This window comes from Kogia breviceps, chromosome 8, assembly GCF_026419965.1.
Source record: "Kogia breviceps isolate mKogBre1 chromosome 8, mKogBre1 haplotype 1, whole genome shotgun sequence".
NCBI classification, from domain to species: domain Eukaryota; kingdom Metazoa; phylum Chordata; class Mammalia; order Artiodactyla; family Physeteridae; genus Kogia; species Kogia breviceps.
In genome coordinates this window covers 31,726,372-31,749,587 of record NC_081317.1, presented here as the reverse complement: position 1 = coordinate 31,749,587, position 23,216 = coordinate 31,726,372, and the positions used below count along the sequence as shown (strand labels likewise).

At 37.0% G+C, this 23,216-nt stretch overlaps 1 protein-coding gene across 2 annotated transcripts in view; it reads right to left on the bottom strand.

The window, feature by feature from the left end:
* Positions 1–23,216, bottom strand: part of SMC2 (structural maintenance of chromosomes 2) — a 624,541-nt gene that overhangs the window by 375,094 nt on the left and 226,231 nt on the right. For both annotated transcript variants that reach the window (XM_067041100.1, XM_067041102.1), the window contains exon 3: positions 20,612–20,745. The gene's annotated coding sequence lies outside the window, so the exon portion shown is untranslated. The remainder of the gene's footprint in view (positions 1–20,611; positions 20,746–23,216) is intronic.

The window sequence follows — 23,216 nt, the reverse complement described above, 5'->3', positions numbered from 1 at the left end:
TTTGATATTACATGGAGCTGGGAGGTCTCTTGTGGACCAGTGTCCTGAACTTGGCTCTCCCACCTCAGTGGCACAGCACTGACACCTGGCTGGAGCACCAAGAGCAGACCTCCACACAGCTCAGAACAAAAGGGAGGAAAAAAAGAAAGAAGGAAAGAAGAAGATAAAAGAAAAGAAAGTAAAGTAAAATAAAATTCAGTCATTAAAATAAAAAATAATTTTTAGGAGTAAAAATTTTAAAAAAAAAAGGATAGATAGAACCCTAGAACAAAAGGTAAAAGCAAAGCTATACAGACAAAAATCACATACAGAAGCATACACATACAAACTCACAAAAAGAAAAATAGGGAAAAAAAATATATATCATTGCTCCCAAATTCCACCTCCTCAATTTGGGATGATTCGTTGTCTATTCAGGTATTCCACAGATGCAGGGTACGTCAAGTTGATTGTGGAGATTTAATCCACTGCTCATGAGGCTGCTGGGAGAGATTTCCCTTTCTCTTCTTTGTTAGCACAGTTCCCGGGGTTCAGCTTTGGATTTGGACCCGCCTCTGCATGTAGGTTGCCTGAGGATATCTGTTTTTGCTCAGACAGGATGGGGTTGAAGGAGCAGCTGATTCTGGGGCTCTGCCTTGCTCAGGCTGGGGGGAGGGAGGGGTACGGATGCGGGGCAAGCCTGCGGCGGCAGAGGCAGTGTGATGTTGCAGCAGCAGCCTGAGGCGCGCTGTGCGTTCTCCCAGGGAAGTTGTCCCTGGATCCCGGGACCCTGGCAGTGGCGGGCTGCACAGGCTCCTGGGAGGGAAGGTGTGGATAGTGACCTGTGCTCGCACACAGGCTTCCTGGTGGCGGCAGCAGCAGCCTTAGCGTCTCATGCCCATCTCTGGGGTCTGCGCTGTTAGCCGCGGCTCACGCCGGTCTCTGGAGCTCCTTTAAGCGGTGCTCTGAATCCCCTCTCCTCGCGTACCAGGAAACAAAGAAGGAAGAAAAATTCTCTTGTCTCTTCGGCAGCCCCAGACTTCTCCCCGTCTCCCTCCTGGCTAGCTGTGGTGCACTAACCCCTTCAGTATGTGTTCACGCCGCCAACCCCAGTCCTTTCCCTGGGTTCTGACCTCCGAAGCCCGAGCCTCAGCTCCCAGACCCAGCCCGTCCTGGCGGGTGAGCAGACAAGCCTCTCGGGCTGGTGAGTGCTGGTCGGCACCGATCCTCTGTGCAGAAATCTCTCCGCTTTGCCCTCCGCACCCCCGTGGCTGCGCTCTCCTCTGTGGCTCCAAAGCTTCCCCCCCGCCCCCCGCCACCCGCAGTCTCTGCCCACGAAGTGGCCTCCTAGTGTGTGGCAACCTTTCCTCCTTCACAGCTCCCTCCCACTGGTGCAGGTCCTGTCCCTATTCTTTTGTCTCTGTTTTTTCTTTTTTCTTTTGCCCTACCCAGGTACATGGGGAGTTTCTTGCCTTTTGGGAGGTCTGGGGTCTTCTGCCAGCGTTCGGTAGGTGTTCCATAGGAGTTGTCCCACATGTAGATGTATTTCTGATGTATTTGTTTGGAGGAAGTTGATCTCAGCGTCTTACTCTTTCGCCATCTTGAAGTTCCTCCCACAAAATAAAATTTGAATAATTATAGAACCACATCCATTTTGGAGGGGGAAAATAAATTTTTATTTCTTGCATTAGTACATATATACATTTATTTCAATCCAAAACAAATGCCAGTGACTCTGGGGCCATTCAGAGGAAAAACTAAGTGAGAATAACTATAGCCAAGAATATTTTTAATAGGCAGATAATGGGGATACAGGCATGTATTGCTCAAGTTATTTTAAGTTTTAATAAAAGGGTAGATAACTCAAAACCATATCTTGGCCTACATATGGTTCTGCAAATGGTAAAGGATACATTTCATAAGAATGAAAGGAAGAATAATTCAGTACTAATTAAATGTATTAATTAATACATTTAAATGAAAATTTCGTTAAGAAATATGGGTAAATACATAACTGACATTTCAGATATAGATTAATAATGAGACCAATGAGAAAGATTGCTATCTTTGTTTTCATGAAGTTTAGCCCCAGGTGCTTGGAAGTTGGTGCTCAGCACATGCTTATGGATCCTTTGTTTTTCTCTTGATTCCTGCTAAGTTGACTAGACTAAGGATGCTCAGTCAACAAGATAGGAAGGAATCTTCCCAACACACTTGTCTTTTCTGAAGTTTTCTGGGAAGACCGTGATTTCTAAGGAAACTGATTTTTTTTTTTTTTTTTTTGTGGTACGCGGGCCTCTCACTGTTGTGGCCTCTCCCGTTGCGGAGCACAGGCTCCGGACGCGCAGGCCTAGCGGCCATGGCTCACGGGCTTAGTTGCTCCGCGGCATGTGGGATCTTCCCGGACCAGGGCACGAACCCGTGTCTCCTGCATCGGCAGGCGGATTCTCAACCACTGCGCCACCAGGGAAGCCCAGGAAACTGATTTTTGATGATCATCCTATGACCTGGATTTGTATGCAGAAGGAGGGACAACATTACACATAAATAAACAATGGCAATAGCAAACAACTCATCAACTGAAAGGAAGGAGATCATGCTTATCATCCAGGATAGATGTGTCCCATTGTAACAGATTTAATGGAAGAAACAAGAAAAGCCATAAGATAAATAAACAACAAAATATTTCTAATGCATAATTTATATGGGCCCAGGAAGATACAGAAAAGATAGAATAATATTAGATCCAGATCCATTCTTCCTTTTTTTTTTTTTAAACCCCATCATTATTGTGCCACTTCTTAAGAAATCAAATTTCAGGAATTAAAACTAAAATTGTAAAAAAAAAAAAATCAGAACAAGATGAACACAAAACAATTTATAGAATAAAAGATAGTCATTTCCTTAGCAACGGTTAATATTATTATCGTTATACTTTACATATCACATTCAAAATATTCTTTAGAGCAGGGGTCCCCCAACCCCCGGGCCATGGACCTGTACTAGTCCGCAGACCTACACCGGTCCACGGCCTGATAGGAACCAGGCTGCACAGCAGGAGGTAAGTGGCAGGCAAGGGAGCAAAGCTTCCCATCACTCCCCATAACTCACATTACCACCAGAATCACCCCTGCCCCCCTTTCCTGGTCCATGGAAAAACTGTCTTCCACAAAACCGGTCCCTCGTGCCAGGAAGGCTGGGGACTGCTGCTTTAGAGTCCCCCAGAGTCCTCTTAATGAGGCAAACAAAGAAAACAGATCTGTAGATTTTACATGATTCTGAAAACATCTGCTTAGTTCCTTCCCAGTCAATGTAGTACCCAAGGAATAATTCAGCACAATGTTTCTCAAACTAGAGTGAGCTTCAGGATCACCTGGTAAACTGATTAAAACACAGATTGCTAGAGTTTCTGATTCAGCTGTTTTGGGGGCTGGGCCAAGAATATGCACTTCCAAAAACTGCAGATGCTGCTAGTCCAGGGACCACTTTGTGAACCACTGAAGGAGAAGCTGCTGTGGAGCAGAGTGGTAGGTTAAAAACCTCATTCCATCCCTTATTGGTACAGCAGGATATTTGGTCTATTTGATACCAAATCTATTCTAAACTCATTTTCTTATTTGTGAAAAGGGGAAAATAATACCTATAAGAGAGCATTGCTGTGAGCTTTAAGTTAGACTAACACATATTAAAAACACAACACAGGGCTTCCCTGGTGGCGCAATGGTTGAGTCCGACTGCCGATGCAGGGGACACGGGTTCGTGCCCTCGTCTGGGAAGATCCCACGTGCCGCGGAGCGGCTGGGCCCGTGAGCCATGGCCACTGAGCCTGCACGTCTGGAGCCTGTGCTCAGCAACGGGGAGAGGCCACAACAGTTAGAGGCACGCGTACCGCAAAAAAAAAAAAAAAAAAAAAAACAAACCACACACACACACAACACAGTGTCTGAAAAATGATAATTATGCCATAAATATGATTTCCCCTTTTCTCTGTAGTAATGGACATTCCAGAGTTTTGCATTGTATCTTGTATTTGAGTATTAACTTTCTTTTCCATTCCATTTATTAGTGATTTCCTCCTGATGCGTTTTAAACATGAAATACTGTAAGTACTGTAATTTAAAGTATTAGCAAACTCATTTCCAGGTATAGGAAACCAGATGACTTTAAATGTCTTAAGGCTGTTTGTCAAGATTGGCATAAATTTGAAAATTCAAGTTTTATCATAGTTGTTAAACCTGGAATACATGTAGAATATTGCATCATTTACAGACTCTATTTCTTCCATTTTCACTACCGCTCATAAGACTTATAAATGATTTTCTCTTCAAATATTCTAGGTATCATTTTTAAGTTGATTATATTATTACATAAAGAAAAATTTTAAAAACAACCAGAAAAGGTTTTGCAGATTAATAAGTTAATAGACCTGTCATAGACACAGAAGAAGGTTTTATTTAGGGACTTACACAAAGCTATATTTTTAAACTGTTATTACTTTTATTTAATAATTAATACATGTTTGTTTTAAAAACAGAAAATAATATTCACAAAAAAACATATTTTTTTTACTCACTATTAATATATAGTTTATGTCTTCCTTGATGTTTCTCTTTCTTCTGTGTGTGTGTTAAAGATGACAGAGAGAGAAGACAGAGACTCTCATCTTGTTGGATTGGGGTCAGTCTTATACTGGGAAATTTGAGTCAGTTTAATCAGGGAATCATAAAAATACATTATTTATATCACATTAAGTTTACATATACATGTTCATTGATTTGGCCACACTCTAATGTAGGGCCAAGGAAAATTCATAACATTTAAGTTGACTGGGTGAAATTGTCATTCTTTTATTCATAAGCCACACTCCTAATGCATCCTCTAGAATCCCAGTTTTAGGTTTTTAGATGGGGGGAATGTTAGAGTAGAATCATTCTGGATTTTTATTACTTGCTCTAATATTTAAAAGATATTTGTACAATTGTTTATGATATTGTAAAAAATATATTTACTGGGACTTTGCAAAACATTCAACTTAGAACTCGTAGAAACTGAAATTTTTCACATTAGTATTTTATTATTTTTCACATAATATATTATTATGTCATCAAAATAACAAGTACAGCTGACAAAAACAGTGTTAGGAATAAACACAAGTGACTGTTGGTTGCCACTTACCTGGTGGGTGCAGAAAGGTACTAAATACTCCTTTTGCTGCAATATATGATAATATTTTTAAGACTGGTTGCCAGTAGGCAGAAAAATTAATATATCAAAAACATTTCATGGCTATTGTTATTTATTGTATTGTACTATAATCCCTCACATTTAAAATTCCTAATTTTGATTAATCTTCTTTGTTGGTGTTTATGTGTTGTTGATTAACTTCTGAATGTGCATGGATATGCTTTTCAATGCCTCACATATTTGAGAATGTTTTTCCAGTGTAACTTGTACACAAAGGTTAATGCAGCTCTGTTAAGCCAAATAAATATATTTATTTAAGAATGTCTTTCCTTTCTGTAGCTCTATAGAAGAGGAAGTGTTATCTTTTGGCTTTGGGTGCTTCCATGGATGCGTTTCATATACATTTCTTTGTAGATATACTACTTTATCTTCCTGGATTATTATAAATACTTGAAATATGTATAAATATTCATATACATACATATACTTATTTTTATGTAATTTGTTTAAATCAACAGTGTAGCTGTGTTTAAATTAATTCTGCTATGTATTTAGTTATAGATGCTAATCTTTCTTGAGAGGTGATACACTAAAGTGCTTTAGAGCACAGACTGCAGAGTCTGACAATCTCAGGTTTAATCCTTTCTGTACCACATAGCAACGGTGATCCATGTGGCAGTTGATCTCTTGGTGTTTTGGTATTCTCGTCTATAAATGGGCATGATAATCCTAGCCCTCAACCCTAGAGTTGTTGTGAGGATTAACTGAAGTAATAAACTAATTTGTTTACAGCAACATGACCATGACAGGCAGAATTTAAGCCATAAGCACGAAGTGAATATAAGTTCTACCTTTACTTCTTTGCCTCATGAAAACTTATTTTTTTCAATATTATTTACTTCCTCCTTATACTTTATTCTTCTTGATCTGTTCTTGATGCCTCTTAGTTATTTTCTGAAGATTGAAATTTTGCCTCTGATTTGAATTTTTACAGTATCCAGGCTTCTGTTTAATACTTTCTTTGAAGTTCTTTATTGGTATTTGTTTTTCATTTTCATGCTCTTTTTACACTTCAGATCTTCCCTCTCCATGAGAGCATGATTTATTTAAAAGTAACTCTATTTTCTCAAGTACTTTTCATTATATGAATTTAAATTTTCTTCAGTTTAAAACGTTTGCAATAAATATTTCAAGACATAACAGTAGAATCTGAGGAAGAATGACACTCAAATGCCAGAAACATCGATAACTTTCAATCAAGAGATATGCAAATGAAACAATTAAAGGATGAGCTGAGTCATAAAATGTAAAAAAAAAAAAAGAAAGAAAAGAAATTTGTGAGCTTGCTGAAAAAATAATTAAAGGCAATCTCCACAAGCTCTGCTAAAACGTGGAAGAGCCAGTGAATGAAATGCTGGTGGAAATTCCAGTTAGTGGAAGTACTGCACACAGTTCTAGATTTTATTGTATAATATGGGATTATCTGTCTTCATTGATTATACATAGAATTATGTGTATTTATATATATGATATTATTAAATACATGATATAGTAATGTAATTATATATAATTGTATCATAATTATATATTATTTTAATGTGTTTATATTTTATAATATTTACCACATTTATTTCAAATTAACAATATTTATCTGATTTCCATATTAACTGTCAGTCATCATTCTTCACTTTTAAAAATGTGTTTTGATTCATCTCTTAGTGGGAATTATATCCTAGATTTGAATTTTAGAACTATAATTGCATTTTTTTAGCTTTGCTCTTAACAGGCAATTTTGAGTAAAAGATTTTTGAGTTTAGGAATAAAACCAGATTAAATGCAGAGGCAGTTTGCTTTTTTAGAACAGGAATAGCAAACATTAGTTCTATCATGATCAGACCACATTATTTTGTCTTATATTTAGTGACGTCCCACATTTATATTACCTGTGTATCCTCTGAAGGCATAGGAGTTTGCCACCCTTGTTTAGTAAATTTATACTGATTCTCTTTTTTCCACCACTATTTTCCTAATCCCAAAATAGTAAATAGGAAGAGGAAAGATTTTAAAAAACCCACCTCTTCACTGGGTCTTAGGTCATGGTTGATTTAGAGATGTCAAAGAAAGGAACCCTTTCACAGATAAGAAGATAGCTGCTTTCTGTACTCCAAAAAAGAAGACTATTGTATGAGTCATGGAATTTCAAGATGAAATTGGCCTAAGGTGTATAGTTATTGAAGTTGCTTAAATTTGAGCAATATTACTCAATGTATTTTTAATATTTATAATGAACTGACTATAGTTGTAACATACACAATGATTTACCAGTAAGCATGGGAATTGGTTTTAGTTGTTGAATTATCTTACCAAGGTTGATATATTATTAGAATTTTCTACCCATCTTCTCTGAACTCAGTCTTGCTGCTTTATCAGATATCTTTAATTAATCTTACCAATAATTTTCTTAGGTCACTATCTCATTTCCCATTCATGAATAATATCTTACCTATCTCAACTATATCCTTATATTATGTGTTTTATTTTGATTTCTTTCTTTCTTTTTGAAAATTATGTGTAACTACCTCTTGAATGACCCATGGAGCATTTTTTAAATAAAAATCTTCTTTTTAAAAAAAGATTTATTTTATTTTTTGGCTGTACCGTGCAGCATGTGTGATCTTAGTCCCCAGACCAGAGATTGAACGTGTGCCCCCTGTGTTGGAAGAGGGGAGTCTTAACCACTGGACTGCCAGGGAAGTCCCCCCATGGAGCATTTTTGAGTGAAACTTATCTTTTAAAATTAGGGAATGTTAATAGAATTTAAGCAGATTTTCCTGTATTAAATTCTTAATATAAATGATATTTTAGAGTTAGCTTTTGATGACTGATTTTTATGTGTTTCCATTTGTATTATGTCTAGATATTGTTTAGAATTTCTGGAATGTGGTTGGCACTGTTCCTAGTTTCTCCTTGACTTTAGCATTCCATTGGCTAGCTCAATGTGGATATGAGTATAAAAGTATTGAATGCTTCTATTCAAGCCATTATATTTCCTTGACGTCTCATCCAGCTTCCTCAGTCTTCCACATTCAGCTCTATCTGTATTTTGGTCTATTTTCTAAGCAATTTATTTTGATATATTGTTTCATAAAATCATACTTTCTTGAATTTCATTGAGAACAAATTAAAAATTTCCTAAAATGTAGTTCTTACTCCTGTGGTAAACACCTCCCTGCCAATAGTACAATTAATATTTTAAGTCTCTTACAACGGAAAATATTTTCATAGGCCTATGTTTTGTTATTCAGTGATCACAACGATTGGATGTCATTTATGTCAATAAACAGGGTGGATGATATTTTTCTGGTCCCCCTAACTGTATACTTTTTGCTATTAGAACTTTCAGCTTTTAAGCAGAATGAGGTTAGGAGGGTGGTAAAGTTGGACATTCACAAGTACTACCAAGTATTTGGAATCATTTATCTCACCTTATTGAAACAAGAAGGGATATCCTGATTCTGTTGCCTAGTTGTCTAATTATATATGGAGAAATATATTCTTACATTTTTTCAAAAGTTCTCTAGAAGGAATTTTTTAAACCAGGGCTATCAAAGAGAAATATGAGGGCCATAAATATGAGCCATATATATAATGGAAATTTTTCTAGTAATCATATTAAAAAAACAGGTAAAGTTAATATTAAAAATATAAAAATTAATATTTTACTTTGCCCAACATATCTAAAATATGTCATCAATATTAAACATATTGATGAGATTTTACTTTTTTTTAAAAAATACACATTCTTTACAATCTGGTGTGTATTTTATACTTAAAACACATCTCAATTTTGGCTAGCCAGATTTCAAGTGCTTAATTGCCACATATGGCCTATGGTTCCCATATTGGACAGTAGAGTTTTAAACCCTTACTAGAAAGAATGGATAAAGCACAGAAACCAAGGTATATTTCTCCCTCACATGTTTCTGTTGCTTACTTTATATTTCAGGCAGTAATCTATCATTACTTGTCTTCATCTGCTTTAACTATGTTGCATTAATTGGGATCATGGTCCAACAAATCCATATAGTGTTTTTCACAGAGGGTTGGGGGAGGCTATGAGATAATAAAAGAATCTTAAAGCAAAACAAACCAAAACAGGATAAAACAGATGAACAAACAACATAAACATTTGGTCAGGGACACATGGATCTGTCCCTCTAATAAGTGTATATATGAGAAAGTGCTATAAAAAATGTGAATAAAAATGGCCTACTATGTTTTTTCTGAAGTGCTTGTTCTGCTTCAGGACTCCATCTTCATTTTGATCAGTGAATACTTTTCTTTGGGACCGGCAGATAATTAATCAATACACTTACTTCCTAATGGTATTGTAATTGTGTGTTTTCATCTATTGTTTCTGTGAGTGGTTCAACAGGAAAAGATTAACAGGAAACACCATTATAATCTGAAAGACTCTACTGTAATTCTTAATAAGCTAGAAAAAATATTTTACCATACAGAAAGGTGACTTGTTGCAATATTTATTTCTATGTTATTTCATGTTCAATGACAATGTAATGATAATCTTTGCTACCCCCTCCTTTATCCTGAACAAATATTTAATCCCTCGCTCAACTTGTAAATCATATGCTAACCAGCAGTATTGAGTGGTTCTCTAATATTATCTTCTAATATCTTTTTAAAAAGTTTTAAACATCTTGTTCATTTTATTTTCATTATGTTTCTCCATAGAGAAGTGATCTTCAGGGAATTTTTTTTCTCAATAAAATACACGAATATGCAACAAAAGAAGTAATTATTCAATGAATTAATCATATCATTATGTTTGATCGTCAGGCATGTTATATCATTTCTTTGATGTGAACCACCATTGGGAACAATCTATCTTATCTGTCATTGCAATGAATTTTATTAAAAATTAAAAGTCTCCAATCTGTAATAAAGCTAAAGATCAAGGACATGTCTAATAATACTTTATTCACACTGAAGCTGTGCTTTGACCTTTAAATATTTTACCTATTTTCTAGTTTGCCATTTTGAGATAACAAATCCTAGTTTAGACACAAATCTCTATAGAGAAACAACTCAGAAATAATAGTTTATGCTTACACATTTTGTTATAAAATATTTAAAAGCAAGATATTTTCTTAATGACTACAGTGATATATTTAGCAGGATGATCAGAAGTAACACTCTATAAAAATACTGAGCAGCATTTTAGTGGTCATAAAATAAAGTACAAAACTGTATTAGGTCTCTAATAAGAGCCTAGAAAAGTCTACTCTGGTGTGATATCACAGGAAAGGACAAGATTAATTTAAGATTGACTTGAATGAAGAGTGTGCCCCGGAGAACGTTCTCTGAGATTTGAGCATCCCTTTTCAGGGAGTAATCCCCAGAGAAACCTAAGAAAGTATACTGCTGGCTCTGTTTCAGGTACCTTTTTAATATGTTAATTCCTTGTAGGTCACAGTGTTTTAGGGTACAGGAGTGTTCATTAATTCAACCAACACAATGAAATTTGCTGAGCTGTTCCCTAGAGATACATAAATAAAGCACAATCTCTACTTCAAAGAGTTCACAGTCTAGTGGGGAAGGCAGACAAATAACAGTTGAACATTTTCAGTAAAATGTGTAAGTACATCTAATAATAATTTTAAAATTTACAATTAAATTTACCATTAAAAATTAGCAGTCATTGAAAATTTTCTTTGAGTCATGTACTGTAAGTGACATTCTTTATATCTTATCTCAATAAATGCACTGTGGTTGACATTATTGTGACCATTTCACAAATTAGAAAATAGCATTTCAGACATTTAAAGTATATGTCCAGGTGACCAAGCTAGTCAAATGATATGACTCTGGTGCCCATGAACCTCTTAAGATTTATTTTGGAATAATATCTTTCTTATTGTTCTATATTTTACTGTTAACATATTGTTTCTTTTATGAAACTAACACTGATGGCAGATAGTGATTGAGACTATTTTTTCCTTTTAAAAAAAATCTTAATTTTCAAAGTAAAAGCTAGCAACCCTATGCCAGTACTTTAATTTTTATTTATTTATTTATTTATTTATTTTTGGGTATGCGGGCCTCTCACTGTTGTGGCCTCTCCCGTTGCGGAGCACAGGCTCCGGACGCGCAGGCTCAGCGGCCATGGCTCACGGGCTTAGTTGCTCCGCGGCATGTGGGATCTTCCCGGACCGGGGCACGAACCCGTGTCTCCTGCATCGGCAGGCGGACTCTCAACCACTGCGCCACCAGGGAAGCCCTAATTTTTATTTTTTTAAATTGTTTTAATTCATAAATCCTAAAGTCTTGGAATCCTGCTCTAAATTAAATTACAGAGAATTTTTTTAAGTGGGTGGGAAAAGCTTACTAATTTTCCGGCCTGTATTACAGTACGTGGGGCTGCCTATCCATTGCTTTCTCAGAGAAGATCAGTTTACAAATATTGTTTGATTGCAAAAAAAAAAAAATTCTGAAGAAGGGCATCTTCTCTAAAGATTACAATTATGATAGTTGCCTTGTTACCATTTCTTGGCAGGGCTGACTTTGAATCTTAAACTGATGTATGTCTTTTTTTTTAGGGCCTCAAACAAACCTGACCCAAATAAGTATAACTAGACTGGTAGTGTGGAGCAGACTTCAATTAAAGGTTTATGAGCAGGAAAAAGCAGATGTTATCTAATAATACCCATTCAAGGAACAGTCTGGGGAAAAACTGTAGTCTTTTTGCTACACCTGCTGAAAGTAGCATCTGGATCAGCCACCTCTACATTCAGATGCACGTTGGCATCTACGTCAAATAACTTATATATAACATAAGATCAACAACGACATTCCATTCTGTACAAACCCAATTTTTTGAAAGAACTTACCACATCTCTTATACGCTATTTTCTGATCAAGTTTTCATAATAAACTTGTCACTATGTAGTAAAAAAATGTTTGATAAATTTAATGAGTTAAGACAAATATTCTAGTGTATCATGTTCACCTATGGAATTTGTGTGCAAAATCCTGCCTAATTCAGCTCCCAGAATGTAATGTTTTGCCCCAAGCTGACAGTGATAGCAGTGAGGTAAGAGTCACATCTATTCCCATCCTCGGCTCCACACCTGTCCTTGTTATGGTCTTAGGGAATCTTGAGTGCTAACCATGCCTTGGTAGGATGAGGCAGCCTGGTTGTTTCTGGAGTTCCAAGGACAATGACTACAGCAGAGGAACACAAGCAGCAGAAAATAAACTACCAGTGAATCATTCACTCTGGAGATATGCCTTCTTTAAGAAATATTTTTGAAAACAGCCCTGTAATGTTTAGGTTTAGCTAGGAGGGTGGGATTACTATCCCTACCGTAGTTCTGTCTCCATGCTACTTATACTGTGGTCTCTGGAGGGCAGCACCCACATCACATGAGAGCTTGTGAGAAATGCAGAATCAGAACGTTTTTAACAAGATCCTCAGGTGATTCATATAAATGTTAGTTTGAGAATCACTGTGCTGTCACACATTTTCTATCTTCTGAATTCCAGCTCACATTAGTTTCCTTACGTATGCATGCTGAGATTATGTACCCTTTGATAGCATATACTCTCATCCTCTGACTCTGGAGTCTTTGCCCTAAGAGGTAGAGTGGGCAACTTGTGGTCATAAAGGTTTATCTCTGATTATATCTCATTTTGCCTATGCTTCCTGAGCAAGCCCATCACTACAGTTCAATTCTCATTATGGTGAAGTTTGCCAAGTAATATCCATTCTTCCCATAAGCACAGCTTTACCAAGTCATGGAATTTACTCCCATGAGCATCTTGTATCAAGTTCTGTCAAACATTTCTGCTAGGAGATATCCCCAGCTGTATCTGGGATCATGTTCCAATAGTTGGTCCTTGGCAGTGTAGAGAGTCAGATTGCTAAAACTTTTCCTGGGGTGGCTTCAGGCATGCTTATTTGCTAAGTCCCAGGAGGTAATTTGTTGATTTGTCACAGCTATCTTTTTTGTGACCATCTGCCACCTTAGGAGCACATTGGTGGAATTAATTTGCTGTCAGGGCTGTGTGTCTGCTCTGGAAGCTTTTTTTCAGAGGGAGGATCCTAACTATCTTCACTCCTCAGAAGCCTTAAGCATAATGAATTTGAATTAGGACATAGGATTTTCCACTCCCACACTCCAGCTCTGAGTTGGGTCTGCCCTAACAGGTTATTCCCTAAGAGCAGCAAATGCTACCTCCTTCTCTTCCTTTTCTACTAAGAGGGAGAATTACATCAGGGAAGATTAGGAAGATCCCTGCAGATATTCTCTGCCAAATGAGGTTTTCTAACAGAGTTTTACTGTAAATAGTCCCATTACTATTTTCTCTAACCAAGCTTTGTTCTTCCTTTTCTGCAAAGTAGCCACTTTGTATACAGCTCTTTCCAAAAGCCTTTCACATTTTTAAGACATGTGAGGAAGATTTTTTTTTCTGATGGTCAGAATTTGATATGTGTACACCACAGGTGTTCTCCATTTTACTGAGAACTCATTTGATTCTGCTCAGCAGCCAGTTGCACACCCTGAAGCATTTTCTGTTTTAATGCTGCAAACAGCTCCTAAGCCGGAGTGGCTCCTTGACAGCGTTTTTCACTGCCCTGCTTCATATTCCTGTCAGTATTGTAACATCTCTGTGGTATAGTCTAGCCATAATTTTCTGGCATTGCAGTTGCTAAGGGTATCCCTGGTTTCAGATGGCATATAGTCTTTACCAGAAGTCTCAGTGCTTGTTTATCTACAATAGAAGTCTGTGCCCCAGAGGTTCTTTACCAGTAGATAAAGGACAATATACATCCTGAACAGTCCCAATATCATGACCAAAGACTTCCTATCCCCTTCCTGCAAAACCTTCGATTTTAAAAGAAAGTTTGTGTCAATAGATAGATAGTGCTTTCACAACAGCTTTCTTCCTTACTCATATTTAGGAAAAATTTGGAGCCAATTACTCTCAGCAACTGTAAATACTGCCCAAATTTCTATCTGTAACTTGTAACCAAGAATACCCAAGATAAGAGCTTTAAAGTACATCTAAGAAAAGCTTCTAAAACCTTCTTTTGATTTTAAGGTGTAATTCTGTGAACGAACACAATCAATATTGTGTAAATTTAGTCTTTCCTTCACCTTTCATCAAATAATTTAGCAGCCATTTGTGAAGACAAAATCTTGGATCAAATCTTGAGTAGTAGTTGAGTCAGGTATGTAGATGGGTGTAGCACTAGAATTTAAAACAATCCTGGGCAAGCCCCATTTGTAACCAGTATGCTAGCTGGGGTCACCCTGCCCTTCAATGTTCCAATTATAAACTGGAAAAATTCTGTTCTACTTAGAATGTGTGTGTGTAAAAAAACACAGCAGAATATTGCTTTCACTCTATCAATTAGATAATGTAGGAAAACCTACAAAATCACAGTTTTAAAAATTTCATCAGAGAAGTGAGATCAAAGAAACCTACTAAGCTAAAATTCATTAAGTAATAGGCTCTTGTTAGGAAAAAACAGACTCATACTGCACTCATCATTGATGAAGAGGAAAGGAGGGGACTATGCTGTTAAAGTTAAGGTCAGAAGATAAAATATTAACTTTTTTAAAAGACTAGGGTATGTGCTGCCATGTCTGTGAACCATCCCTGGGAGCCCTAGACACAGTAGAACATGCACACACTCACAACTCTTTCTAGTGGGCCTTAACAGAGCACGCATATGAAAAAGATTGTAGGCAAGAGAATTGAGGTACTCTCTTAGCACCTGTGTGCCAAGCAGGCTGATAGGAGAAGAATCAACAGAACTCCACAAGTACTCCAGGCCTTGAGACAGTATGAAGTGGTGACTACTTGTGGCTGGAGAAGTGACAGGAGAGCTGATGAGAGAGACTCCCCAGTGAGGTCTAGGCACTCATTGTATGTGAAGCCTGAAACCTGAACAGGTAATGGAGCAGAACCATACAGGCATCCTGGGTTTTTCACTGAATATTAAACATGGTCATGCACAGCTGGAGAGTGGCAGGAGATTTGAGAGAGAACCCCCTGAGTCAGAGGTACGTGGAGCTTACTGAAATATAAGGACAGTCATGAGAATTGAGAAACCCCATAGGTACCCTGACACTCAAATTGGATATATGGCAGCAGGACTTCCATGGCTTGGGCAGAGCCAGGTACCTGGGAGAGACCTTCCAGAAGTAGAGGCACAGGGAATCTGTGGTTGGCAGAATAATGGTCTCCCAAAGATATCTAAGTCCTAATCTTCAGAACCTGTGATTATATTACCTTAGATAGCCAAAGGAACTTTGCAGATGGAATTAAGTTAAGGATACTGACATGGGGAGATTATCCTAGACTAACCAGTTGTGTCCAATATCATCATAAGGGTACTTATGAGTGAAAATGGGAGGCAGAAAATCATAATGTGAGAGGAGATGTGACCATGGAAGCAGAGATTTGGACTGATGCAGTTTCTGGGTTTGAAGATAAAAGGGAGCCATCAGCCAAGGAAAGAAGGTTGGCCCCTCGAAACCAGAAAGGGGCTAGGAAACAGATTCTTACCCAATGCATCCAGAAGGAATACAGCCCAGCCAACACCTTCATTTTAGCTCAGTGAGACCTATTTTTCAGACTTCCAACCTCCAGAATTGTAAAATAAATGTGTGTTGTTTTAAGCCTCTAAGTTTTGGTAGTCTGTTACAGCAGCAGTAGTAAACTAATGCAAGGCCTGATGAAGTCTGAAGGCATAATAAAAGATCTTAGAGAAATCCCTCAAGCATCCCATATCTTACACTGGGTATGAGGCAGCAGCTGTCTATTGCTGGAGAGGTGGGGTGGGTCAAGGTAACAGAAAGAGGTCTCCCTGAGGTGTAAGAACACAGAGTCTGCTGAAGGCTGAGGGAAACATAGGAGGAATGAAAGCCCTCAAGGTACCCAGGACCTAAGTTATGCGAAGGGGGAGGGTTTTGATTCTGCTGTCAAATAATCTGAAGTCTGTAGGAAATTGAATCTAACTAAAACTACCACAAAGCCTAATCCTAGCTCAATACAAAGCAGATTGAATCACTCCCCCACAACCTACCCACCCATCTAATAGAAGAAGAAACATTCTTATTTCTGATAAATATTATTTACTTTAACCTTTAATGTTACATTACATACAATTTTGGCATTCAATTTTTTTAAAATATGAGAAATCTGAAGAGGCAAGAAAATATGATGCTTTGTCAAGAGACAAAAATGTCCACAGAGACAGACTCAGAGATGGACAAATATTAGAAGCACCAGGAAGTACCATGAGAACCTAACTATAATAAATATATTAAAGGAGCTAGTAGTAGCAGTGGACAACATCCATGAGAAGGACAGAGAGATGGAAATTACAAAAAGAGGCAAATTAAAATGCTGGATATAAGAAACATAATATAAAAATAAAGAAATTTTTGGATAGGCTAATCAATAGACTGAACATAGCAAGGGAAATAATCAGTAAACTTGAAAACACGTCAACAGAAATGACCCAAACAGAAACAAAGAGAGAAAATGAGTAATGGATAAGCAGTGCATCTGAGATCTGTAAGGATACTATGAAACAGTCTAGTATGCATGTAATTATAGTTCCAGAAGGATAAAGCAGAAACAGTGGAGCAAAAGAAGTATTTGAATGCATATTGGCTAAGAATTTTTCAAAACATAAAATACATTATCATATATCCAAGATGCTTAGAAAACACCAATTAGGGTATCCACAAAGATAACCATACCTAGGGACATCAGAGACATATTGCTACAGATGAAGATGAAGACACAATCTTGAAAGCATAATAAAAACATATAGTATATAAGGGAACAACAATATGAAATATGGCTGAAATATCCTCAGAAATAACAGAAGACAGAAGGCAAAAGAACAGCATCTTTAATGTGCTAAAATAGAAAAAAAAACCCCTTATCTACCAAGAATTCCATATCAAGCAGCATACTCTTCAAAAATTAAGGCAACATATAGACATTTTTAGACCAACAAAAACAGATTTTGTCTCTATAAGATGTACACTACGAAACATGCTAAAGAAATGCCAAAGGAAATTAAGCCAAAAGGAAATTATGCAGATAGAAACCAGACATTTGGGGTAGGAATGGAGAACCTCAGGAAGTACCTGGTAAATGTGATAAGAAATAAAGAAGCTCTTTTTAAAAAATCCTCTCTCTCTAAATGTAAATATATTTAAAGACTGTTAACTGTTTAAATTAAGAATACTAAGAATATAATGTAGAGTTTATAGTGTATGTAGGTACAAAATATATGACAACAAAAATTTAAGGGTGGGATGATCATATTTGAAAGTGTACTGTTTTAATAATCTTACATTGTTTATGAAGTGGTGAAATATTTTTTAAGGCAACTGGTGATAATTTAAAGATGCATACTATACTATGAAAAGTTAGCACTAAATAAATCACACGAAGTGGCATAACTATACAGTCAAGAAGAGGTAAAATGGAATTCTCAAAAACAAAAAAGTTATGAAAAGAAAAAAGAAACAAAGATTATGACCAACAGAAATTAAACTCCAAGAGGACAGACTTAAGCCTAAACATATGAATAACTGTATTAAATGTGAATGGACTAAGCACCTTAACTAAAAGATGGAGATTGTCAAATCTGACAAAAAACAATGACCAACTGACCAACTATATGCTATTTATAAGAAGCACATTTTATAAGCACTGACAGGTTCAGATTTAAAGATGGAAAACTTTATATATAAATTACATAAATATAAATACATATGAATATATAATTAAACTGGCACAAACCACAATCATTTGGGTGGAGCTCCTCTATCCAGAGATATTTTAGAGGATATATCTGCCCTTATCCTTTCTGATCTCAAGTCCATGCATCTATGGAATTAATTCAATTATAGGAATCATTTTATCATCCACAGCATGCTGTCACTTTCTAGAACTATGTTGTACTATGTTGGAAAAAATCCTGATTTCTTTACTCATCAAAAGCCATGGCATAGAAGGTTAACAGAAAGGAATTTTTCCAGAAAGGAGTAGTTAGCAGTGTTTAATGCTGTTGACAGGAAATGAAGTGTGCGTGTTGGACAGAGTAGCAGAAGAGAATTGCTAACTTTGGAGCTGATATGGGGCAGAAACCAAATGCCATAACGTTTCTACCTTTACTTGGGCCCTAGTTGTCTTTAATCATCTTTAGATCATGTTTAATTGTGCAATCTACTGAGATAACTTTTGCCTTGGTGCTACTCACAACGTAAGATTATTTTCCCAGTAAGTCAGCATTCTTTGCTATATAGAAGATTAAAATATAGTTGCTGTCAAGTCTCTAAGAAGAGTGAGGGTAAGGAGCACAGAGAGGTGACAGTATAGCCAAGGAAGCAGTGGTGAGGCAGGGTGGAGGATGGCTGTGGGGGGAGGTTATAACATGCTCTAAAGCCAAGGAAATGGCAATGGAGGTGGTTATAGGACTTATAGCTGTGGAAGTGGTAGTGGTGATAGAGTCAAGAGAGGCTGCTGAGTGCCTCTCTCCTTTATGTATAAACAAGTAGATATATTGAGAATAATAGGGGCCAGGAAGGGATTTACAAATATAGAAAGAACCCTGCAGTGTTAGACTGGAATTGAAGGTAGAAGTATGAAGAGATGTTTTTTTAGTATATATTCATAGAAAGATTTGGAAATAGAGATGTGTATATATTTCTTAACTCTATCATTCTCTGTAGGCTGAGAAGGCCCAGAAGCAATGGTGCCCCAGTAGCAATGAACACACTGAGCACTGAGATCTTTGTTTCTAAATACCAGCCTCCACTGAAAGGAACCAGAGCTCATTATAAAAGTGGATGATTCTAGGAATGGTCAGAGAAAGAACAAGATGAACCTGGAGCACGTTGTGCCAAAAATAAGGAAATGCTAAAAGAAAATGAGAACATTCCAAAAGGACATAGGTGCTATCTTGAAAGAGAACTCACTCACCAAATATGGGAATATTTGACCATCAAAATGTGCTTTATTATTTGCCATCAATGATAGTGGTAATGTGTTCAGGATTTGTCAGTGGATACTAAGGCTGCAGGACTGATTTGTTATGGATCAGGATATTCACAGTCTTACAGTATCAACCCACAAAATACTTAATTAAAAAGGAAACACAGTCACTCTATGATAGAGAAACTTGGCAGGCAATAACTTGACCAGGTGATCCAGGTTGACATAACCAGTGATAGGATGGGTCAACACGATGTGCTTCCTGAGGGGATGCCCTGAAAAGAGCATATCACTTCCATGGTGTTCCAGACCAGGGTACGCGGCCCTGAGATGGATCATAAGGAAACATCAGATGGACCCTGGTTGTTGTCCTTTTACCAAAAGAAATGCCTGTATATTTTTTTACCCGTGAAAGACAGGAAAAGACTGAGAAACTGTTCAAGATTAAAGGACACTGAGGAGACGAGACAACTTAATGCAATGCATGATCCTGGACTGGTTCCTGGACCAGAAAGGAAAAATAGGCATACTTGACATTTGGTGATTTTGAATTGGGTTCTGTGATCTGGATGGCAGTCTGCTATTGATGTTGATTTCCTGATTGGGAGGACTGAAGAGATGTTATATATGAGCGTCTTTGGGGAAAATGCATACTGGCATGTTTGGAAATAATGGGCAATATGTCAATAGAAGAGAGGAGAGAGAGAGAGAGAGAGTAAAATGTTAACAATTAGGGAATCTGGACATACGGGAAGATTTGCATAGTTCTTAAAACTTTTCTGAGAGTTTGAAATTAATTCAAAGTAGATTATTAAAAATAAGTAAATACAATAACCTCCTGCACAATTAAAAATAACTTCTATGATGTTTTATTTATTACTATTAAATTGGTTGGGATAAAGTACTCCCAAGATAGGATGGATAAACCAAGCAATTTAATATGACAAAATAAACCAATTAAAATATGATAAAATGAATTTGTGAATATTGCTTTCCACTGAACAGGTTGCTAGGCAGTAAAATGAAGATAATTTAGATAAATATAAATATATATTTAAAATTCAAAGCATATCTAGCTTTGGGATTTTTTTAATTAAAAATTATATTTTTGGATTATATTTTGTTGCTAGAACTAAAGAGCTAACATTTAAAACTTAGAAGGCATGACTTGGAATTTATCCAGACAACTGGAATTGAAGGCAATATATTCCAGTGACAGCACTAGAATTAGCTTTTGCCTCCACATGTATTATTTTACTTGTAAATTGACTGACCAATCAAAGTAGAAGCAACAGTCATATTCTCAATGTCAGAAAAAACAGATGAAAATTAATGGACTCTGCCAAACAATCCTGTTTGTTACGTGGTGCTAATTAATAATATGACAGATATTTCTCACCTTCAGATTGATCAAATTTAAGGAGAGCTTTTGAAATGCTGTCACCATCTTCATACTCATCTTGTTCCTAAGCTCATGAAGAACGGGGTAAAGGAATTCCAATATGAACAATGTTATGAAAGGGTGAAAAGTATCTGGAGAAAAACAGGAAAGATGAAATATTATAGGTCAACTGAAAAAAGAAGAATAAGGGCCTGACAGCAATCCAGTATGTGAAATAGATAAGATTAAACTGAACCCTGGGTGTGTGTGTTGAGGAATCATGAAACTCAGTAACAATTATATTTAAAAAACATAAAAAAGAAACACAATATTAAAGTCCATTATTAAAATAATGTAAAAACAAGCACCCAATTTGCAAGATGATTATACAAACTTACTAAGTATCTGCTAAAAATATCAGTGATACTTATGATTGTGAAGAATACATGAGACACATTGTGTCAAATACTTTTACATCATTTTAGTTGAAGTTGAGAAACTGGAAGAGATGAAGAAATGGCAGAAGAATGACAAAGACTTTTTATTTTAAAAGGGAAAAAAATATTTCTTGTTATGAGATTCAAAGAAAATAATTGAAAGGAAAACTCTAACACTTCGGCCAACAATTGGGCATTAGTGCCCTGTGGACTTAATTCAATATAATGCATAACTTCTACTATGTCATGATACAATTGATTTGTAATTATAAAGCATGTGTACTGAGTCCTTTTTATTTAATTTTATTTATTTATTTATTTATTTATTTATTTATTTATTTATTTATTTATTTTAACATTAGAATCTGCTCCCCAGCCAATTTTAGAGTCAAGCCTATGATTGAGCTTCACCAGACTGCTGCTTTAATTGATTGAATTGATTGTCTCAGGGCAGCTTATAGGGCACTGGTACTAAAAATATGATCCACAGACTAGCAACATCATTGCCATTATCTGGGAACTTGTTAAAATGAAAATTCTCAGGACCTACTCCAGACTTCCTAAATCAGAAACTGTAGGAGTGGGGATGGCAATTTGTGATTTGCTAAGATTTCCAAGTGACTCTGATACACAGGCAAGTTTGAGAACCACTACTGTAAGGTAATTTTTTAAAAAATATAAATTTATTTATTTATTTATGGCTGCATTGGGTCTTCGTTGCTACACGCGGGTTTTGTCTAGTTGCGGCGAGCGGGGGCTACTCTGCATTGCGGTGCGTGGGCTTTGCATTGAGGTGGCTTCTCTTGATGTGGAGCACGGTCTCTAGGCACGTGGGCTTCAGTAGCTGTGGCACGTGGGCTCTGTAGTTGTGGTTCGCAGGCTCTAGAGCGCAGGCTCAGTAGTTGTGGTGCACAGGCTAGTTGCTCCACAGCATGTGGGATCTTCCCAGACCAGGGCTTGAACCCGTGTCCCCTGCACTGGCAGGTGGATTCTTAATCACTGTGCCACCAGGGAAGTCCCAACTTGTTCTTTTTAAAATTTGTCCAGGATGGTGGAGGAAATAAGAGTGGCTAGTCATTTCTTGAAAGTATTTCTTTTTTTTTTTTTTTAAATTTATTTATTTTTGTCTATGTTGGGTCTTCATTGCTACACGCGAGCTTTCTCTAGTTTCAGGGAGCAGGGGCTACTCTTCACTGCAGTGCGTGGGCTTCTCATTGCGGTGGCTTCTCTTGTTGCGGAGCACGGGCTCTAGGCAAGCGGGCTTCAGTAGCTGTGGCACGCAAGCTCAGTAGTTGTGGCACATGGGCTTAGTTGTTCTGTGGTATGTGGGATCTTCCTGGACCAGGGCTCGAACCCATGTCCCCTGCATTGGTTGGTGGATTCTTAACCACTGCACCACCAAGGAAGCCCCCTGAAAATATTTCTTGATCATTTGAATTCACAGGTCATTTATAACATTTCTGTTGCTAAAAGGTCTCTTTTGCTTTAAAAAATGTGCCCTTTACTTGGCATATCCTGCCCAGCACTCCTAGGAATTCCTATCACTTTGCTGGACAATGGTGGAGAAAGAAGAATAATTGAATAAAGCTGACACAGAACAAACATTAGAGTTTACAGATTATTCATTAGGCACTTTTAGCTTCAAAATCTCATTAACATTGTCTGACAGTAATTTCAAAACGTAGAGAAATGGGCCAGGCTTTTATATCTAGAAGGCAAAGTGTTTTTTTGTGATCTTCTGTTATTCCTACTATGTGGATCTATTATTAGTTTTTGACAACTAGTGCTGTGCCCCATAAAACACATCAGATTCGCCCCAGCATTGCTTCCTCGTTGCTTCCTGGCACTGCCATCCTCCACTCCATTGTGCTCTTACAATTTCCTTTTTTTGCTTCTTCCCATCCAGCTCCTTATGTACAACTGCCTACAGTGTGTCGATTATCACAATGCACAAAACATATTTAGTCCTCCCTCTAGTGGCAATTTAGTGAATAGTTCCAGCCATTATCCTGGTTACCCATTCTTTTGCAGACAGCAACAATGATCAAGTAATAACTAATATATATTAGGAGCTAATTTTATGCAAGGCAATGTCCTAAGAATTTTACTTCCAACTGTGAACTTAAAAGGAAGGCACAGGCCTTGATAAAGAAAGAAACAAAATCAGAAAGTAAGAAATAAGAATT